The 20,359-nt window shown below is 41.0% G+C and overlaps 1 pseudogene; it reads left to right on the top strand.

Moving 5' to 3' along the window:
• LOC138211677 (fibroblast growth factor receptor-like 1) overlaps positions 1–20,359 on the top strand; it is a 66,842-nt pseudogene that overhangs the window by 11,699 nt on the left and 34,784 nt on the right.

The following is a 20,359-nucleotide window of genomic DNA, read 5'->3' as shown; positions in this document are numbered from 1 at the left end:
AATACCTAGTATATGATTACAGATTCACAGAGCATATGCAAAGTAACTGTCATGCTTTTTTTTTTCCTGAAGGATAAGGTGGCAGTAAAACTTGAAACAAAGTTGAAAACCATCACACATGAGGGGACACGAACGCAGTCGTCTTTTTCCTCAGTACCAGCTGTCGATGTGGAATCCATACTGCCGGGGAATGTGAGAGCAGTATGACAGATATGGGGGTGGATTTAGAAAGACTGGAACTCTGGAGGGGACACATAATACCTACCGGGGACTGTGAATATGTGGCCAAACACATACATTTCTGTCATCTGGTGTTTGTTGATTTTCATAATCAAATTTAGCGTGGCATCTCGGAAATCAAAATATCTAAGATTTAGATTCATGCATTTATCATGTTTGTTTATTTTGAAAGCGTTTGACATCTGTTAGGACCGGGTTGCTAGAAAAGAACGAGGTCACACAACTTGTCCGACCACCTTCGGTGTTTGTAGCTGCTTGGAACAAGGGGCCAACCAATAGTGGATTTTTGATTACTGACATTAGGGAGTAAAAAACTTAAGATATTAATGTATCGACCAAAATGTGATTATCAAACATTTGTGACTAAGATGGAGGCAGGATGTTTTATAGTTTAACATCAACTTTATTCTCCAAAATGACATCAATGTATTGAAACAGTGAATCTCACTGTGAATGTAATAATGATAAATAACTATAAACAAAAAACAAGCACAAATTTAACAACTCCTAAATTATCCAAAGCTTTTTTGGCATTACGTTCTGTAAGATCAAGTTTTCAGATAACTTATTCACAGATACCGATATATGCTGAGTTAAAAGCCCGTCATCATGTTGAGGGGACATGATAGTTGCTTAAATAGGGACATAATGGCTAATGTCAGGTAGGGTGATGGATTTCTGAAGTCATCCAAAAATCGGACAAGCAGTTGTGATGAAATATACTGGCGCCTTTAGTCTATCTTTATAATTTGGAGATTTAGCTTTACATCAAGTGAAATTCACTTCAGTGCTGTCAATCTGGCTTTAAATCTGTATCACAACCTTCAATTTGTTGAATCTGTTAAAGCATTCATTTTGGGATTGAAAACTTGTAGGTTTTAATCGTAATATATCTCAACCCTCTGCACTTGGATGTAAATCTAGAAAATGTGCAGATAGTCTGACTTTAAAACAAGGGAACCTGGTTTTGAAATTTGGCTTTAAGAATTGGGATTTTAGATTTATTTACATGTTTTGTACATAATGCACGACAGTCCATCCTGGATGAGAGGTCCCTCCTCCGGTAACTCAGAGCGTTTCTTCCATTTTTTTTCCTGTTTAAAGAGTTCATTTCGTGGAGTTTGTATTTGAGTATACTTTACAGCTTATAAAACAGTTTGAGGGTTTGTAATTTGTCAGTTTGAACTATATACTGTAACTACCAAAAGCTTAAAGTTCATATCCCAGATACTGACACAGTACGGTACAACTATTTTTAGGACTTCCCATACAGCCGAAGTAGACGGTACAGCCTGTGTTGATTATTGTTAATAATTGAAAATGCAGCATAGAACGGCATGACTGACATTTCTTTCATTCCCCCCCCCCCAAAGTAAGATGCAGAACATCGACCAGATCAGAAAAAAATAAATAAACAGTACAGAAACATATATTGGTTACAGCCACAGTGAATTAACCGCGGACATTAATCCCCTGCCAATAACCACACAGTGCTGACGTCTAGCTGAAAGGCCTGCAGACCAGTTAGCTGTGTTAATTATTTCCCACTACATGGCCCTCCATCACAATGGTCAGCTCTGCGTACTTATTATGCCGAGGTAATCCCTCTGTTGTGCTGGCACCATTATCACACTGAGACACAACAGGCCTATTCTTCCTCTCGTAATTAACAAAGGTACTTATGGGCTGCTTGCTTTCTGGGATTTAACTGTTGTGTTGTCGGAGCTTTAGTGAAGGCAGGCGTGCTGGAAAGGGAGAATGTGGGGAAAAGAAAGCTCTCAGTTCAGAGTGTATTGGAGGTTTCAGAGTTTAGGTCTGTAGCTTTAACCACATGTGGCAAGTTAAAAAGGTTATAATTGTCGTTAATGGTAGAAAGAACCACTGTTTTCTTGAGTTTTGTACTCAAGTATTGCTTTTCTATGAAACCCATGCATTTCCAAATTGTCATCTTTCCATAGAGGAAGATTAACAGACCTGTTTGCAACTTTTTAATAATGCATTTTTCACATAATTGAATGGTTTATTTAGATGAACAAGAATTGGAGATTCTTGGCAGCTATCGTTATTAGTCACTGGGCAGATTTTTATTTTACGTAAGAATCAGGTTATAAAATATGACTTATTTGTACATTGAACTTGTCAACTGTATATAAAACTGTTCAGGCCCAACAATGGTAAAAAAGAAAAACCCGATATAATAATATATTATACAACGTAAAACAGTCCTAATGTTGATATAATTATATATTATTATAGAACGTAAAACAGTCCTAACATGTCCATTCTGGATAATCGGTACTTTCACTTTTTGATACTTTAAGCCGCTGCACACCCTTGGATCACCAGCACAGGTGCTTTCTGCTAATATCCCTGATTAGACCGCTTTTCAAGACTGTGCATGTTTCACGTCTCCTAAAGTCCCCTGTTGGTTAGTTTACCTCTTATTATCTTATTGATGACATCATGTGATCTCCCAACATCCCCAGAGCAGAGCAGAGGTCTCGTTTGACCACAACTATTGCTTTTATATTCATGTACTATTTTTACTTCGGCTCTTAACAGATCGAAATACTTCTCTAACACTCTGCAGCTGTATAGCCTCGTGAATGGTGTCTGCATTTTGCCCAGTTCTTCCCGTAATTATGACGCAGTGCACATTCACACAAAAAAAGAGATTAGTCCACACTGACAGGTACATGATGACTGATCTTGACTGTGTGTGTGTGTGTGTGTGTGTGTGTGTGTGTGTGTGTGTGTGTGTGTGTTGCCTGTTTGATACAGAGTGTCCACTATCAATCAACACCGCTCAGGCTCTGTTCCTGGCTCACTGTGTGCGTCATGGCAAATATTGTTTGTGCCCGTACACACACACACACACACACACACACACACGCATTATCAAACGAATGATTCAACCAGTGAATATTCTTTCTTCTTCACATATATTGGTCATCAAAGTTAAGGGTTTGCAGGAAACTTTTTACAAAGCTGTGCCCAGTTTTCCAAAAGCATCTTAAGGTTAACTTTCTCACTGTTTGTTGAAGAGATTTCTCCCAAGAATGAGTCCGTGCAGGTATTTTTCTAGCCAAAGGCGCATCTTTCCAGATGACGTCTGCCAGAAGCGTAGCTCCGAGCTAGGTTCAGCTTTTTGTCTTTGTGTTGGCACCCTTAGTTCATGAACAGACTGGTATGAATCGAATTAATGAGAGGGCGGCCTTTTTTCAAACAGTGCTATTGTCTGTCTGAAAGCAGAATAATACTTTTGTTTGTGCAACTGATGTGGATATACAAGTTGAAATTCCGCGTCAGTCGGGAAAATGCCATTGTGGACCAGATGTGTGTGTCAGTCAAGGTTTACTTACTGAGGCCACCGCCCTTGTTGAATTAAGGTTAAACGTTTGTTGCATCTTCATTTGGGTGTTTCCCCATCTTATTTTTGCAGTTTCTTTTTCCCTGGTAAGGTTGTGGGGAACATTTAGATGTCAGTCAACATGAAGAGATTGGAATAAAGATGTATAGGTTAAGCACATGCAATTACACATACACACTCCCACACACACACCTTATCCCCTCTCTCACACACATGCAGTAGGCTAAGAGTGACCAGAGCTGAACAAATGGACTTAGTCACGGCTGAGGTTTGGTGTGGAATGTGGGAGGGGGGCATGAATGTGTGTGTGTGTGTGTGTGTGTGTGTGTGTGTGTGTGTGTGTGTGTGTGTGTGTGTGTGTGTGTGTGTGTGTGTGTATGTGTGTGTATGTGTGCATGCATGGAATGTTTGACTCCCCACCCAGTGAACCAGAAAACACACAGGTGGAGGAGGTGGAGAAAATGTGAGGGCGAGGAGGAGGAAATACAGGAGGAAGAAGGAGGGAGATGTGAATTATCACAGCGTGAGACTGAAATGTCAGTTCAGGTTTTGCTTTTTCATTTGAAATTAAGTCATCGGTTCATAAGAAATGGGAATACGTGAATTTATGTGACTACAGATATGTAATATTTAAACAAGACCAGATCGAAACGGAATGTATGGCTGGACTGCGGATGAAACACTTGCTGGCTTTTAATTTGAAACAAGGGCTTTTAATTTGAAATGGATATAAGAAGCCACAGCATTTGACTGACCAATGGTGTGACTTTAACAGTCAGTCAGTCACTCAGTGACAGACGTTCACGTTTATAGGGCTGGCCCTCCTGTTGCAGTCCATCCAAAAACAAAATGTCAAACAAACAAAGAAAAAAACAATTCAGATGAAGATGAAATAACAAGAAGAAACATAAAAATGATGCTTATTTAGATGATAGCATGGGAAATATTTACTTGGTGAGTTTCAGGTTAAAAGACGTCAAGATGTCCAAATTAAAACTGAGTTTTGAAGACATCTATAGATTACTTAAAACCATCAGAGACTGTTATTGTTCAAAAACAATAACTCAGGTGCTGATTTTGATCAAACGATGCAACTTGAAATACTCCTGAAGGTTATTACTTCCCACCGCTCTGGGCACGTCACAGCTCTGCACTGCGTTTGTGTGCAACTGGAGCATTCTCTAAACTTTTGGATAGCCCTCGTATAGATTGCAGCAATACAGTTTTAGGTGGGGCTCAACTTAACACTGAAATGCAGTCATTTAAATACTTTTGCTGTCATTTTTATTTGGTTGATAACTTCAGAGCTTGGACAAAGTAACGCCTTGAAGTGGCCCAATTTATTCAATAAATAATATATGTATTGGGTTCAATCTAATTAATGAAATAATGCAAATCAATTTTAGATTAAACTAAATCCACCACATGTCCGTGGCCCTGTTAACCTTCCAGGCTCACCTACTTGAACACAATTCGCTTTAAATCTAATCTGCAATCACTTCATTGCTCTATCTAGCCATCGCACTCCTTGTCTCCTTCTTTAATATGTGTTATGTCAATACGGACGGCTCCCTTGCCGCAAATATTCACCTCTTTATCACTGAAGTGGACCATAACAGGTGGTGGCACTCTGTGTTTGTGTTTGCGAGTTATCGCTGTCGTTAATGAGTAACAGCGTCTGCCTCCAGAATGCTGATAAACGTCGGGTCGAGGACGCTGCTCTGCTTCACGCACACACACACACACACACACACACACACACACACACACACACACACCCTGGAGCGTTAACTGTTTCTTATCTTACGCCAGCTACGTCTTGCCTTATCTGGAAGGCACGAGACGAAGACACACACACAGATACAGTACACACACTGTACCCAACAGATGTATATACAATGCTCAGGTGGTTGAGATCTGTTGACTGTAGCTGAATGTAGTTGTTTACCACGAAAGATGTTTTGTCACTGTCGTCGCCCGGTCCGGTGGCTGCTGAGTGTGACCTGACATTGACTGAATATGTAAACTGACCTCAGCCCCGTATTCCTCACGTACAAACACAACACCTGCCACTGCTGCAGTTTTGGACAGAGACTTTGCAGCCTAACCAGAAGTCGCTGGTGAAGGCCGGTGTGACATGATGAATGTGTTTACACACCTGCTTGTCTATGCTTGCATGAAAACGATGCTCTTTTTCTCCTTGATGATCGAAATCTTGAAGCAGTTTCCATCTAAACGACCTTCAACGCAAAACTTTAATCTGCCGAACAGAACTAGACATCATGTGTCCTGATGTTATTTGTCTTATAGCCAGAAATAGCCAGTTTTTGCATTTCTGTTCATCTTGTTTGTTTGTTTTTAAACAGTTTCTGGACTCTCAGTAGTACTTAAAGCACCTTAAATATTAATATCTAAAACTTCCAAATGACTTGATTTTTTTTTTAACTTGAAGTTCATTGTAGCTGCTTTATTTTATTAAAAGCAAACTAAATGTTTTTTTTTTTGTTTTCTCTTTTACCAATTTCGATTCAGGTTGAATATGCTGTCTTAGTAACTGGCTCTGGGTCAGAGTGGCTGCTCCCTGTCTGTGTCAGATCTTAACTTTGCACTAAAATGTAACCCAGTCCTTAGCCTCCATATACTGGCCAGCCAGGAATGATGCACACAAACACACCGAACTAGATTAGTACTTGTGGCCCTTGACCTACTTTCAGCCCGAGCTGGCCTTCACAGTCTCTCAGTCTCAGTTTTTATCCTGATCATCTCTTCCTTCTCCTTTCATTTTCGTTCCTTCCTTCTTGATCAAGGAGCTTCGAGGTGACAGTCTTTAATTCTCTGGATGCTCTGACGCCTATTCTGTCAAACATGATTTACCTTTTGGCTGATGTCACACTGAAGATTGCAGAGTCGATCCCCTCTGTAGTTAAAGCCAGTCATGTCTTCACCTTCTTATATAGAATATGCTATACAGCTGAAAGTTGAGATCCAAAAAAACGGCACAAATAACTCGATCTGTTATGTAAAACAAACCTCAACAGGCCACATACATATTTTTGACAGGTGTGGCATTTTAATATGCTCACTGTCAAACTGTAAAATCAATTTTCCTTTCATCTTCACCCATTAAAGACAAAACAGAAAAAGTAATTTTCTATGAGCAACGACTCAATCACTTTTCAACAAGTCACGACTGCGAGGTGTTAACGGACCGTTGAGGTCGTCTCCAGCTCTGTCAGTCTCCTCTTCGTTCTTGTCTCGCAGGATGTGAAAGGTGACAGAAAGCAAAGTACGTTCTGTTGCAGTTTTTATCCAAGGTAGTCATTAAAATGTCAGTTCCTTGTTCAGCCTGCCATAAATCCTCAAAATGTAAAGGTAGTTGTTAATGTGGATTAATTCCTCTCTCTTTATCCCTCCCTGACTTCATCCCTTTAACTCCCTTCCTGGGTGATTGTCCTTCTTATCTGCTTGTCTTTCACACTTTACTTTCTTTCCCTCCCCACTGTACTTTCTTCACTTCCCTGAATCTGCATTTATATAACGGGCCCACGGTGTGACGACACACACACACACACACACACACACACACACACACACACACACACACACACACACACACACACACAAGTGCATACTGTGCATGATGTGGTTTTCATAAAGCCCTTTATAAGCTTTAAAAGAATGCTGTAGGTTTAAACCGGCCTCAGGTTCTCGGCGGTTTGCAGAACTTTATGTTCTGTCTCGGTTTCCTCGAAAAGCCTCAGTCCCACTTTTCCCATGTTCAGGTTTCCTCTGGCTTTTCTTTAGAAGATAAAACTACGACAGTGTTTATATTTGAGCAGACCACAGTTTCACAGGTTGACTTGACGTTTACTGTGAATGCGACTTTTGAACTTTTAAAAGAATTCATTTATTCATGATTTTGTTAGAAACATCGACCTCTGGATGTAAAACTCTGTAATTTCTTTGCCTCATTCTCCCTCTGGACACGAACAGATGGAATTAATAAGTTTCTTTTTTGTTACCAGTTTTTCATAAAAACACTGATCATGCTGAGTAAAGATGTATCTGAAGTCTGCTTGAGATGCAGCTTCCTGGCAAGTATGTTCCCTGTAAAACCACTGAATTTGCACTGCAACTAAAAAAAAAAAGACATTTTAGTACGGTTACTGTTTTCCCATGGACGTTACCATGGAGTTTATACCCACATGTTGGACCATTTATGGTATCAGATTTGATCATTCAATAATAAATAAAAGTAGTTTTTTTTTTTTCCCATAATGACACCAAAATACATCTTCATTCAGAGTTCAAACTTTATTAAAAAAAAAAAAATACAGGCTTCTGCAGCTACAAGCTATAGTTTGGCTGTAGTTATAAAGAGTGACAGCCTCAGGAGACTTTTTAACAGCAAATCTACACACAATTTCCCACAGCTGCATAAATGTAAAACAAGATTTCGAAGTGAAAATATGTTCCCCTTCAACCATTTCCTTCTTCCAACACAGTTAAGTAAATTAAGCGTTCATAAATCTTCTCTCCCGCATTCACTGGGGTGGGGCGTGTCATTAAAAATGATATATATCTTTTTCAGGGCTGGTGCTTCAGCAAATTTATTGCTCTTGCCAAATATAAACCCAACAGGAAAAGATCTGTGGTCCATTTCGCACCTTCACCCGGCTGGTTTCAGAACATGCACATGAAATTTGAACACCGATCTTTGTTCTTGGAAGGAACCGCGTGCTTATGTGGAAATTTTATATAATTTCTAGCTGTCAAATGTTTGGGTGGCATTTGGGTCTATTTGTACAAGGTGTTATTTCTACATGAGGGTGAGTAGGAGTAATATTGAAGCTGACGTTTTCCCCTTGTTTTTTTGAAACGGAGTAACTCGTTTGGTAGGTTTCTTCTTAATAGCGGCCTCGATTCTTCATTCTTAATCCTGATTGTGGAGGTTTTTTTTTCCTCCAGGGGAAAAGTAGACAGGTGCAGCAGAAGAGTGGAAAGCTTGAACAATAGAACCAGCTATTAGGAATGCTGAAGTGAAAGGAGGACAAAGGGAGGGATGCAGAGGTGAAGATAGAGAGAGTAGAAAGAAAAAGAAAGGAGGGAAAAAAAACACATTTCTCGGAAAGGTCTGCGGTTATAATCAAGCCCCAAAATATCTGATTAAAATATAATGAAAAGGATTACACACCTTTTTTGTGTGTGTGTGTGTGTGTGTGTGTGTGTGTGTGTGTGTGTGTGTGTGTGTGTGTGTGTGTGTGTGTGTGCGCTCTCGGGAAGCCGATGGTGTGAGTCGCTGAGGGGATCAGGTTGCCGAACCAACCACTCAGCAGATTCCTCAAAGTTTTGCTGGCCGCTGTGTGTTTTTCTTTGTGTGTGTGTGTGTGTGTGTGTGTGTGTGTGTGTGTGTGTGTGTGTGTGTGTGTGTGTGTGTGTGTGTGTGTGTGTGTGAGACAGAGACAGAGACAAAGAAAGAGAGAAAGACAAGTGTGGGCTTTCGTGTTTTATGTGTGTAAGTGTGTCGTGCAGCCCGTCAGGTTTTGTACCAGCCTCAGGCCCGGTGTTAACTATCAGGATGGAGTAACAAGCAGCAGTTGACCTATTGATGGGGTGGAAGTGACTCGCTCAGAACAAGGAAAGTTTCTGTTTTGTGTGTGTGTGTGTGTGTGTGTGTGTGTGTGTGTGTGTGTGTGTGTGTGTGTGTGTGTGTGTGTGTGTGTGTGTGTGTGCGCGCGCATGAGAAGAAGACAACTTAATGTGTACCCATCTCTCCGATTCCGTCGCCTCAGGCAACAGAAACGAAGTTTATGTTGGAGTGTGTTTGCAGGTTAGCGAAAGAGAAGGAAGAGGAGGGAAGAACGTCGGCGAGATGTCGAGCGGCTTTTTACGGGTCAGTGTGAGCTGCCTGAACCGATCGGCTCGGCTAATGTGACCTTACGCAACAAGCAATTCCACTAGTCACAATCGATTTAGAGAGTATAGATGTGATTACAGGATTTGAGCTTGTAAAGAGAATTCAGATGCAAAAACATTACCAGCAGGGGGATTACAGGGTTTCATTAAAAGCATTGCGTAAATAGTTGACTTGTGGGTTTTGGGGTAATTTGAGAAGCACGCACACACATTTTCATAGACGTATATTGCAGAAGGGCAAACCCTGTTTTATAACCTTTAGGTCAAAATAAAGACGCAAATGTGACATTTATAATGGATCTGATCGTAATAGTGAACTCTTGAGACCTTTGTCTTTTGTGAAAAAGACAATATGTTGCGGCATACACACACGCACACCTCTACCTTGCGCAGTACATCAACGCTCCGTCCCGCTGTTAAGAGCTCTCCATCAAAAGCATTCCTCGGCTCTCCACTCTCGCCCTAGTCTCACTTCCCTGCCAACAACAACGTTGTGTTGGGCTCCGCAGACCCATCTGACTCAAAGACCAGTGGAACGTTAAGAGCATTGAAAGACCAAACTCTCGATCCAGAACATAAAGGGCAGTCCCGTCCGTCACACACGGCCAAAATATGCAGCACAAAACATGACCAAATAGGCAAGGGTTGTTGTTGTTGTTGTTTTTTCCAGAACTTAAGAAAAATTACATGCTTTGCATTCAAGAAATGTCAGTTGTGTCCTTTTAAGGGGAAGTTGACATTTATATTTCACATTTAAATGTGAAATATGGTACAAATCCTTCTTTGTCAGCCAGTTATTGTATTGATTTTCTTTTCACTTGTGGACGTCTGTTAAAAGCATTAGTGAGTCTGATTTGAACAAACAGCCTTGAGCTGGCACTGATGTTTGAATTTCTGAGAAGAACGCAGAACGGAAAACCAAAGAAAACACACTAAAACTGTGAGTTAATACACCACCGGGGTATATCTGTTAATGTTAGCGTGTGAGAGATGCACTAGCAGTGTTTCCTGGCCAGAGCAAGAAAAACAATCTGACTGTACTGGAGTGTGACAACTGAAGAAATCTGCATTGATTTTGTTAAAGAGTCCACATCATTAGAATCAACTGTAAATTCATGTAAATGAGAACAAACCAGGTGAATCTACCAGACTTTCTTTACGGTTACCAGAAGCACACATTTTCCAGACACATTTTCTGACACTTTAAAGACTAAACAGCTGATTGATTAATGAAGAAAATAATCAACACAATTATCTAATAATGAAAACAATCATTATCTGCACCCCTAGGCCACACCCTACCAGATTTTTTTTTTTTTTTAGACTAGACTGGAGCAGACCACAAAAAAATACCCTTAAATAGTTTTACTAAATCCCAGCTCAAGACCACTTACTACATTTTGCCAAGTTTGTTTACTTGTAACAAATTGATGTTGACATGAATTCAGCAGCTTTTTCTCACAATTTCAGGACATTGTTGTCTTTTTTTTGTTGTTGTACATATATAATTACTAATCTGTAATCCCTCTAGAGTTTACAATTCAATTTTTAAACCACCACGGACAAGAATGTTGTACGTCAAGAGATGCATCTCCATGACAACTGAGCAAACTCCATGCTCTCATGAGGACAGTGTGAGGGCTGGAAAAAGCTAGTGAGTGGACCTTGAGCTGGCGTGTTTTGTTGGAATATTTCCAAGGTCAAGAATGAACTTCGACACACAAATATTTTCTGTGTTCTGTCGTAAGGTATTTTGAAACTGTATTAATTCTTACTATATTTTATATTGGTGGCTGGTTTTTGTTTTGCTGTTTGTACTTCCACGGTGCTTCATGGCAAAGTACCATAAGCACAGTAACACATTTTTCTGTGTAAGTGAGGTCATCTTGTGGTGATGATAGTTCAGGATTTCCTAAAGAACTGATTATTATACCGCTGTAGTCCTTCTAAACAGCCCAGGCGTCCCAGGAATTCTGTTGATACTGGACACTTCTGCACCATGCAGAACATAAAATAAATCCAGGGTAGATTTACTGATTCTATCTGGAGAAGTAAAAACTGACAATGACGAGGCTGATGTGCACAAAAGTCTGTATTTCCTCCAAATACAACCTGATTCATCATCCAGTGCGGAACTTGAGCGGCAAATTTGCAGCTGTTTTGGGAGTAACTGCTGAAAGAACAGTATGTATGAAGTGATTTCTTCTTTATTTGGCCTTCAGGCTTTCTCCTTCAGTCCGTCCAGAGGCTGTGCTGCTCTGAGCGGGAAGGTTCTGTCTCTGTAGGGGTAGTGTGTGTCTGACGTGGGCTGAACTTTCCTGTCGTTAGGCTGCAGAATACCAGACGTGCACGTTCAACCCATCTACACACTCCCCGCTGTATAACGGGAACGAGAGGGAGGGTGTGTGTATTCATGTGTGCGTGAGGGAGCAGACAAACTATCTTCAAGGGGCTTGAGATTGTCGTGGGAAGTCAGTTGTGGGCAATGGAGCGCCGTAAGCCCAAATGCACTAAACAGACGTTTTGGAGCCCTGCAATTTTCTTTGCTCCCACACAACTACCTAAAAGATGAAGAGGCAACAATGCCCGAGCACACAGGGACACACATATATTGTAATTTGATTTGAAAAAGTTTGTAAACAAAAGGACCATTTGCTTAATTTTAAAGTCATCCTGTTGTACACTTACTTCACTGTTTAGGTTGCATTGTCATTGTGGACTGCCCCCTTGAAACAATCCTCTAAACTACCTTGATAAAGTAGGACATGTATTTCCTCTCAATGATAGCAACGGTCCAGTCCCAAAGGCAGCAAAGCAGACCCAAGTTATGAGATCACCTCCACCATGCACAGGGATGATGTTTTCACGTTGCTGTGCAATACGACGCGTTTGCATATGATTCCCAAACACTGCTGTATAACGGTGGCTCCATCAGTCTACCAAACACTTTTCCAGTGAGGGAGTGTGGAGTATCAAAGTGCTTTTGGGAAAACGTCAGGTGTGCAGTGATTTTGTTTTGAAAAACGGCAGCTTCATTACCTCTCTGAACATTCTGCATTGCGCCTTGGAGTCATCTTTACTGGATAACCCCTTTCATCAGTAAAGAGAGCAACACAGAACAAAACCATTTCAATGTATAGAAAGTGTTCGTAATTGTGGATAGATGAAGCATGGTTCACCTCAGCAGATGCTTCTTATCTTTTATTAAGCAACATAACTATAATCCACACCTCCAATCTTGTTTGAATGATTGGACTTTGGCTTTACAAATTCATGACTTCAATTAGCTTCTGTTAATGTCTTTAACATACTTTTTCCAACCTGCACTGTGAATTCTTGAGTGATGTATTCATCATGGACAAGAATAATTAATCAATTTATTTATTACTAGATAAATTAAATTGCGTTAGTTCATAATTGTAACTTAAAAAAAGATCCAACTGTATTTTTGGAAAACGTATATATTTAAATGCAGATTTCAACAAGTTCACTTACGTTCTCTTACCAGCGTACAGTATGTGTCAGCTGCATATACTGTACATTAGATGCTCAATAGGAGCCTGACATGTGCAGAAACACACACACTGACCCTGTGTCTCGTGAAAGAGAAGAATAGTTTTTTTACTCGCTTCAGTTTCACCCCAAGAGACAGATTTAAAAAGACTTTACTTCGGTCATGGACATGAGAGGAGGAGAGGGCAGAGGAGGAGGAGGAGGAGCAAGAGGAAAAGAGTCTGCTGCTCATGTGTTCCCTTCTTTGGGAGGAGAGGGAGAAACAAAGAAAAAGGGGAGGTTGAGGAGGAAGATGTAGGAGAGGTTAACTGTCGAAAGTTGAGAGGTTCAGTTCGAGGTCCTGCTCCTGTGATCCTTTGGAGAGCAGATTGGGGGAGGGAGGTGTGTGTGCGTGGATCTGAAAAAGGCAGGAGACCAGTAAATCACAGCTGAGAGAAAGAAAAGAATCTGCAGTGGAGTAAGAGGATAGTGTGAATGAGTGTGATGAAAGAGGAAAAGAGAGAGCAAAATGGGGAAAAGAGTGATGACAGGGGAAAAGGAGAGGACGGGAGGTGGTAGTAAGAGGAAGAGCGGGGCTAACGGTAAGAAAGAAAAAAAAGAGGTAGCAGGGGAGTAGTAAGAGTTCAGGGGAATGAGATTTCAATCTGTTGGAGGAAGAAGAAATAGAAAGCAAAAGAATTACATTGAAGAAGTAGAGAAAGAAGGAATATACTATGAGGTTGAATTGAGCAAGGGACCGAAATGATTGTGTTCAGAGAGAAATATAACGTACAGAAAGGAATTAGCTAAAAGGTACCAGGAAAACCAGGGATAAATAATCAGAAAAAGAAAATGGAGGTGTAAGGTAGGAAAAGGAGAAAGAATGAGCTGCCGGGCCTCTGATGAGAAAGCCATGCAGCTGAACGAAGGAATGAGGAGGATGGAGGGAGCAGAGGCTGTGTGACTAATGTCTTTTTCACACTTTTCACTTCCATCCATCATTGTGTCCACCTCCTGCTCCCCAGAAAACTACTGTAACTGTTCACCCATTTTTTATAATCTGTTCGCACCTCTTTAGCTCTATTTACACTTCTCTCCATCTTGATAATCTTCTGCATACACGTCGGCAGGGTGAAGGAATAAATCATGATCTTCGTTTTGTCTTATTGTGGTGACAGTTGACAGCTGCGGAGTCTTTCTTTCCCTCTGAGACCTGAGAAATCGGAGACCTTTTTAGGCAGCCCCCCCCCCCCCCGCCCCCCCCCCCCCCCCCCCACACACACACACACACACACACACACACACACTTATATGGTATCCCACGGTGACTATAGTTACCATTGCTAACTACACAAGACATTAAACGAAGTAGAATTACGATAACTGCAAATAACCTTTGGTACCAGAAGACTCTTCCTGAGAAAGACCCGTGTGCCAATAATTAGAATAAGGAAGTTTAAGGAGTAATTCTGGATTTTTTTTTTTTAATGTTTTGGTCATTTTTACATGTCAGCCTGAGATATGAGGGCTAATTACCAACATTTCAAGTGTACTCATTTGTGGGTTTTACTGACCCTTACTCGATAATTAACCTTAACAAAGGTTCTCCAAACGTGGGGGAGGACGGGACAGGTATGATCACGCCAAACAAAATGAAATTAATAAACAAAACTACACCTGACTAACACCTACCAGTGAAAACAAAACAGTCTTAGTCCTAACTCGCTTATCTAAAAAAAAAAAAGACTTCATCAAAACTAATACAGAGATGGTACCAACCAATACTTGTGTGTGTAAAGGGCACCACAACTCACCTGTTGTCTTCAACCTCCAACCACATACCCGTCCCCCAAACACAAGACAAAGAGAAGAGAATTCATTATTGAGGTTTTTCTCCTCTATCTGAGGGGCTGGGATGATTTGTCGGACTTCCTGAAATCCAAGTGAAACAATGAGCAGCATGGCCTGACTGCACAGGTGGGAAAACCAATCATGTTGAAATCAGTGGAGAGGAAGAAACAAAACACTAAATCTGAACAATCACTTTGATGTAGACAATGATTTACAGCGACTGATAGAAATAACAGCTAACGCAAACTGGAACGTGAGATTTCAGAAAATCTTTAAACTTTTAACAGTTCTGTCTGGATCTTTAGTGAAATCTGCGTTTTCTTCGACAACAGCGACACTTTTTTTTATTGCACTTAACACCTCTGGATTCCGTATATTATCTCTCTTTCTCTCAACTCGCAACTCTTATTTTACCCCTGAAAACATGCCGACTTTTTTCATACCGTCTACAAAATCAACAAAACTAAGGATACAATTGGAAGACAAGCAAAAATAACAGAAGAAATCTACCGTAGTTAATGGACCTTAGTTTTGGCAGGGGCAAATTTAAGGGCTTTGTAAATGTTAGCTCTTCTCTGTGACGAGCACAAATCAGACAAAAGGGGGTAATAGACACCTCAAAACATTTGTGCTGCATTTAAGGTCATGTTTACATATGTTTCTACCCCATAACAAGCCACATATATCCCGCTTGATAAGCCCCTATCAGACACATTGTTAACATGAACCACCCTTTGTCCTTCTTTTAAAATATTTAACCTACAGGACATGACCTGAAGTGGATTGTTTGGTGGATTTCCTTTCAGTTGCCTTTTGTTGTTTGTCAGCACATTGTTTGCTACACGGTGGCCTATTCTGTGTTTTTACTGCCATATTCGGAAGGTATTGTTTTAACCCGAAAGTAGTAACGAAAGGTCAAGCAGCGATGTCCAGTCTGCGCTGAACCGTGTTAACTCCTACACTCCCCCTGCTTCCATCTCTCTCTCTTCCTGTTTGTCTTTCCTTGTGGGCCTCTCCTCTTCGGCCATATTTCACTCCCTTTCGCTTCACAGATTTACTCCCTTAAATTCCATCCTCCTATATTCCCTTCATTTCCTCCTTGCTTCTCCTCTTACCTTCCCTCCTACCTTCCTCTTCCTCTTTCCTCCCCCTCGTCCCTATTTGTTCTTTCCATCACCCCCTCTTCCCTCCATCATTTCCTCCCACCTCTCCAATTCAATCAGGCTGCTTTTCCACCCTCTTTGTTTTTATAGTGTGCTCTTTCACAGTAGTCCGGCTACTGAGCGGTCAAGGTCACGCCTGATTTAATGTCAGCACGGCATCTCAGTTGATGTTAAACCTAATGGCTTGGCTTTTGCTATGCTTTTGCTATCTGTGTTGAAATGTCAATGCTGTAGTTAATGCATCAAGAACTAACCAAAGATTAAAGGAAAATTCTCGAATATTTCATGACATGTTTGGTTGGTAATTTGGTGTCAGGGACAGTGCTGAAAATGAGAGGTGTGTCATTACAAACGTGAAGATGGTTGGCATGTCAGAAGAAGTATCACGCTGCTTATCATACTTTGGGAAACCACATATTTTGCACTGGTTATGGTTTGGTTTGGTTTAGTTCATTGACTTTCATAAAATATGTCATATCAGACTTTCTCATGTGTAGAACAAAAAGTACTGGTTAGTTCTGGTTAAGTGATACATTTATGTAACAGAAAACTGTCTCGGTTACACTCTCCCTCTGTAAACTGCATGAAAACAAAAGATTTGTACAATATTGTGTAGTGAAGTAATTCTTTTCTTAAAATTAATTCTGTAAAATTGGTCTTGAAAAATGTGTGGTTCAGGAACCGGTATACAAGTCGAGGAATTGGTTACTTGATACCCAGCTCTATTCCCGGGCCTTCTTGGTATTGTTCTAGTGGGAAGGAAAATTGAAAAGCATGAATTAAAAACCTAAATCTGAAAGCTAGAATCTAGAATCTAGAATCAGATGTAAACAAAGATTTTAAGTCTCGAAGAATAAACCTGTCGAGTTCTGACAAGGAAGGTATTGTGTCTTTGCAAATTGGGTCTAGAATGACCTTACCTGCTACCCAGAATCACTTGTTAAGTAGCATAAAGACGAATTACTCCTTCCCAGTTCTTCAAATTGAACCTGCTGGATTTTACTGCTCCTGTTAATAAACCTCTCTTCCTTCTTCTCCCCTCCAGGTCCTCCCAGGGTGTCAGAGCGGGTGACTCATCGACAGAGCGTCCGCCTGGGTCGTACTGCCAAGCTCCCCTGCCCCGTGGAGGGCGACCCCCCTCCCCTCATCATGTGGACCAAAGACAACCGCAACATCCACAGTGGCTGGACCCGGTTCAGGGTGTTACAGCATGCACTGCGTATTAAAGAAGTGGAGACCGATGACGCAGGGACTTACGTCTGCAAGGCCACCAATGGGTTTGGCAGCGTAAACATCAACTACACAATAATTGTGATAGGTAAGCGCTTTCGAAAACTGTTACTGTTACATGGGACACGCATAGCAACCGTTGGATGGAATCAGGAAAAGAGGAATCTTTACTTAAGGAACAATTTTACAGACGTGATATGTTACTGAAGAGTTGCTTTTTTGAAGATAAGTTAAGTATTCCCAAACATTTTATCAAACAAACTTGGCTTGAACCAAAAAAAAATTGTCAATTACACATGAAACTCATGTTGCTAGAAAGTTTGTGATTTTACTGGACGACTACACGTCATTTTTTTATGCATTCACACGGTCGCCAACCGTGGCCGGCGGCATTAGGTTTTCCGATTGTCTATTGGTCCGTCCCATTCTCAAGTACGCGATATCTCAAGAACGCCTTGAGGGGATGGCCTCATATTTGGCACATACATTCGCTTGGATTTAAGGGTGAAATGATTAGAATGTAGTAGTCAAAGGTCAAGAGCCCTGTGACCTCATATCCATCTCATTCATCTGTTCCATTCATGTCAATGCGATATCGCAAAAACGCCTTCAGGGAATTTCCTATAATTTGGCACAAACGTTAAATTGGACTCAAGGATGAAATAATTCGAATTTGGCCATCGGGACCTCACAAAACACATTTGTCGTCATCACTCAAGAATACATTCACTGATTGTGACTGCTTGGATAAAATGATCAAGTGGTGACATCTTATATCCAAAAGGTAAAAATTCACCTAAACTGTGACATCATAATGTTCTGCAAAAACACTTGGCTGTCAGGTTGAAGATGTATATGCACGCTTTAGAATTTGAGGCCTCAACCTTTTTGGCCAAATTCTTTCCAAGTCTTCACCACATACATAATATGAGTCTCGACTGATAAGGATGTCAACTGCAACCTGACTGGTTGGCAGTCAGACAACCAAGAGGCTGTAATTCTCGTTTCTGTCTTGTAACTTTGCATTTGGACTGAACTCATCCTTTTGTCGTCATCACACATTTTTGAGCCTTTTTTATTTTTCATACTTCTCCTGCTGACTGTGAGCTTCTTGCATCTCTTTGCCGGGTTAGTTTGGTGGGGCCATCATAAAGCAGTCAAACTCGTGTAGTTCTTCAGACAATGAAACACTGCTGTTGTCTTTAGGCTTGTTTGGGTCTTTGTGACCGCAATTGTTGTGCTTGTGTGTTCCTCTTTAATTATGAATGAAGCATTTGTTAAAGTAGCTGTTGATGTCTGGGTGTGCATATCTTCATGTCTCAGTTGTGCGGTTTGTGAGTTGCCATGCGGTGGTCGTAGTCTGTGACCCTGTGGACTTTGACAACCTCGCTGTTTTTTTTGTTTTTTTTTAATTTTGGGACTCAAATAGCCACTTCCCTCAACTCTTATCCATGTAAACAAAATACCTGTAGGAAGTACAGTGTGTCAGCGCACAGTTACACGTACAAGTTTGTCTACTTGTGTGTCTGAGTCTGTGTGCCGGAGTATCTCCACACCCCTCTGTGTGTGCGTGCACCATTCCATGTGTTTGTGCACATCCCACTCCGAGTGTGTGTGTGTGTGTGTGTGTGTGTGTGTGTGTGTGTGTGTGTGTGTGTCTGCGCGCGTGCGCGCGTGTGTGTGTGTGTGTGTGTGTGTGTGTCAGGTTTCAGTCCGTAGACTGGATGCCAACAGGGAGATTAAAGCTGTCCAGCGCTCCAGAGAATCTGACTAAAGCATCGTTCTCGGCCCGGCGTCGGCACTTCAAAGACGGGCTGCAATAAAACGCTCCGATACAGATACAACCAGCCAATATTTTTTTGATGTCTTAATGATTTTAGCTGGTATAACCTATTAGTGCGTTGATAAATCTTTGTATTAATCAAGTATTTTGAAATATGAATTCAGTAGTTCTTTCCATTCTAATATTTTTATACCAAAGTTAAATTCAATACTGCCAGCAGAAGGGTGAGGTTTTGAGATGAGGTTTGTTGTTGATAGTAAATGAATTGCAAGATAGGTTGGGGCCAGATGTTCATGCTAGTTTTCTTCTTAAAGATGCAGCATTATGTACAACTTCCAAATATTTTATAGTTGCTGAAACTGCATTCATGAAACAACTATTTTTACCCATGTTTATCACATAAGTTCTATTTCCTCCCAGGTTTGCATGTCATTTATAGTTGCAAGAATACAGTTTTAATACCAGTCGGTACAATAACTGGGCATAACGCCAGTAAATAATATCTTTTTTTATCCTCCAATAATCATTATTGGTATGTATTCAGAGCTTCATCGGTCCTGACCCCAACTTCAAAGGCGAGCTGGCATACAGGGGGCAGGAGTGTGGGTGGGAGTGGGGGTGCGAGTGGAGGAGGGTGGAGGGGGGCAACAGCTGCCGCTGAGGTCATCAAGGCAAGCAGCTGCTGCCCCCGCCTCCCAAACCCCTCTGCCCCCTCCCTCACCTCATTCACTGTCCCTTTCATTTACTTCGCACACATACACAGAGAGAAACGATTGAACAAATCCACACAACAAATAATCTCAGTGGGCGGTGAGGACCAACGCTTTCAATTCAAACATCAAGAATGTCGGAAAGTACTTTCCCATCTGAAATAAAGACAATTTATTTCTCCTATATCTCAAACATGTCTGTTTAAGCACAAAAAAAAACACAAAAAAAAACTGGCATCTAATGGTCCATTAAGTAGCGGTAATGGAGAGTTCAATTGGATTACACAATCTTTGCCAACATATGGAGAGTGTGCTGAGTGTCAGTTGTTAAACGGGGAAAGTTTTCTTGACTATTAGGAGTTCTTATCCCTCAGCTCAACGTTTTGACTGAAAGCACAAAATCAGCTACTGTAAAGATGTTGACATGAACTTCAAATGGTATTCATAACATCAAGAATTAACCTTAAAAGTCAATATAGAAGTACTTGAGGGGGAAAATGTGGTGAGGATCCCTAAAGTCCTTAAAATATTGCAATACTCCAGAGCTTTTAAGTTGCGTGTGGGCTGGCATGAATTCCAGTCCGAATTGCCCGAAAAGAAAACA

Source organism: Embiotoca jacksoni, unplaced genomic scaffold (genome assembly GCF_022577435.1).
Source record: "Embiotoca jacksoni isolate LCO1_2020_lvr unplaced genomic scaffold, fEmbJac1.0.p SCAF_5, whole genome shotgun sequence".
Lineage (NCBI taxonomy): Eukaryota > Metazoa > Chordata > Actinopteri > Embiotocidae > Embiotoca > Embiotoca jacksoni.
This window is presented reverse-complemented; position numbering and strand designations above follow the sequence as displayed.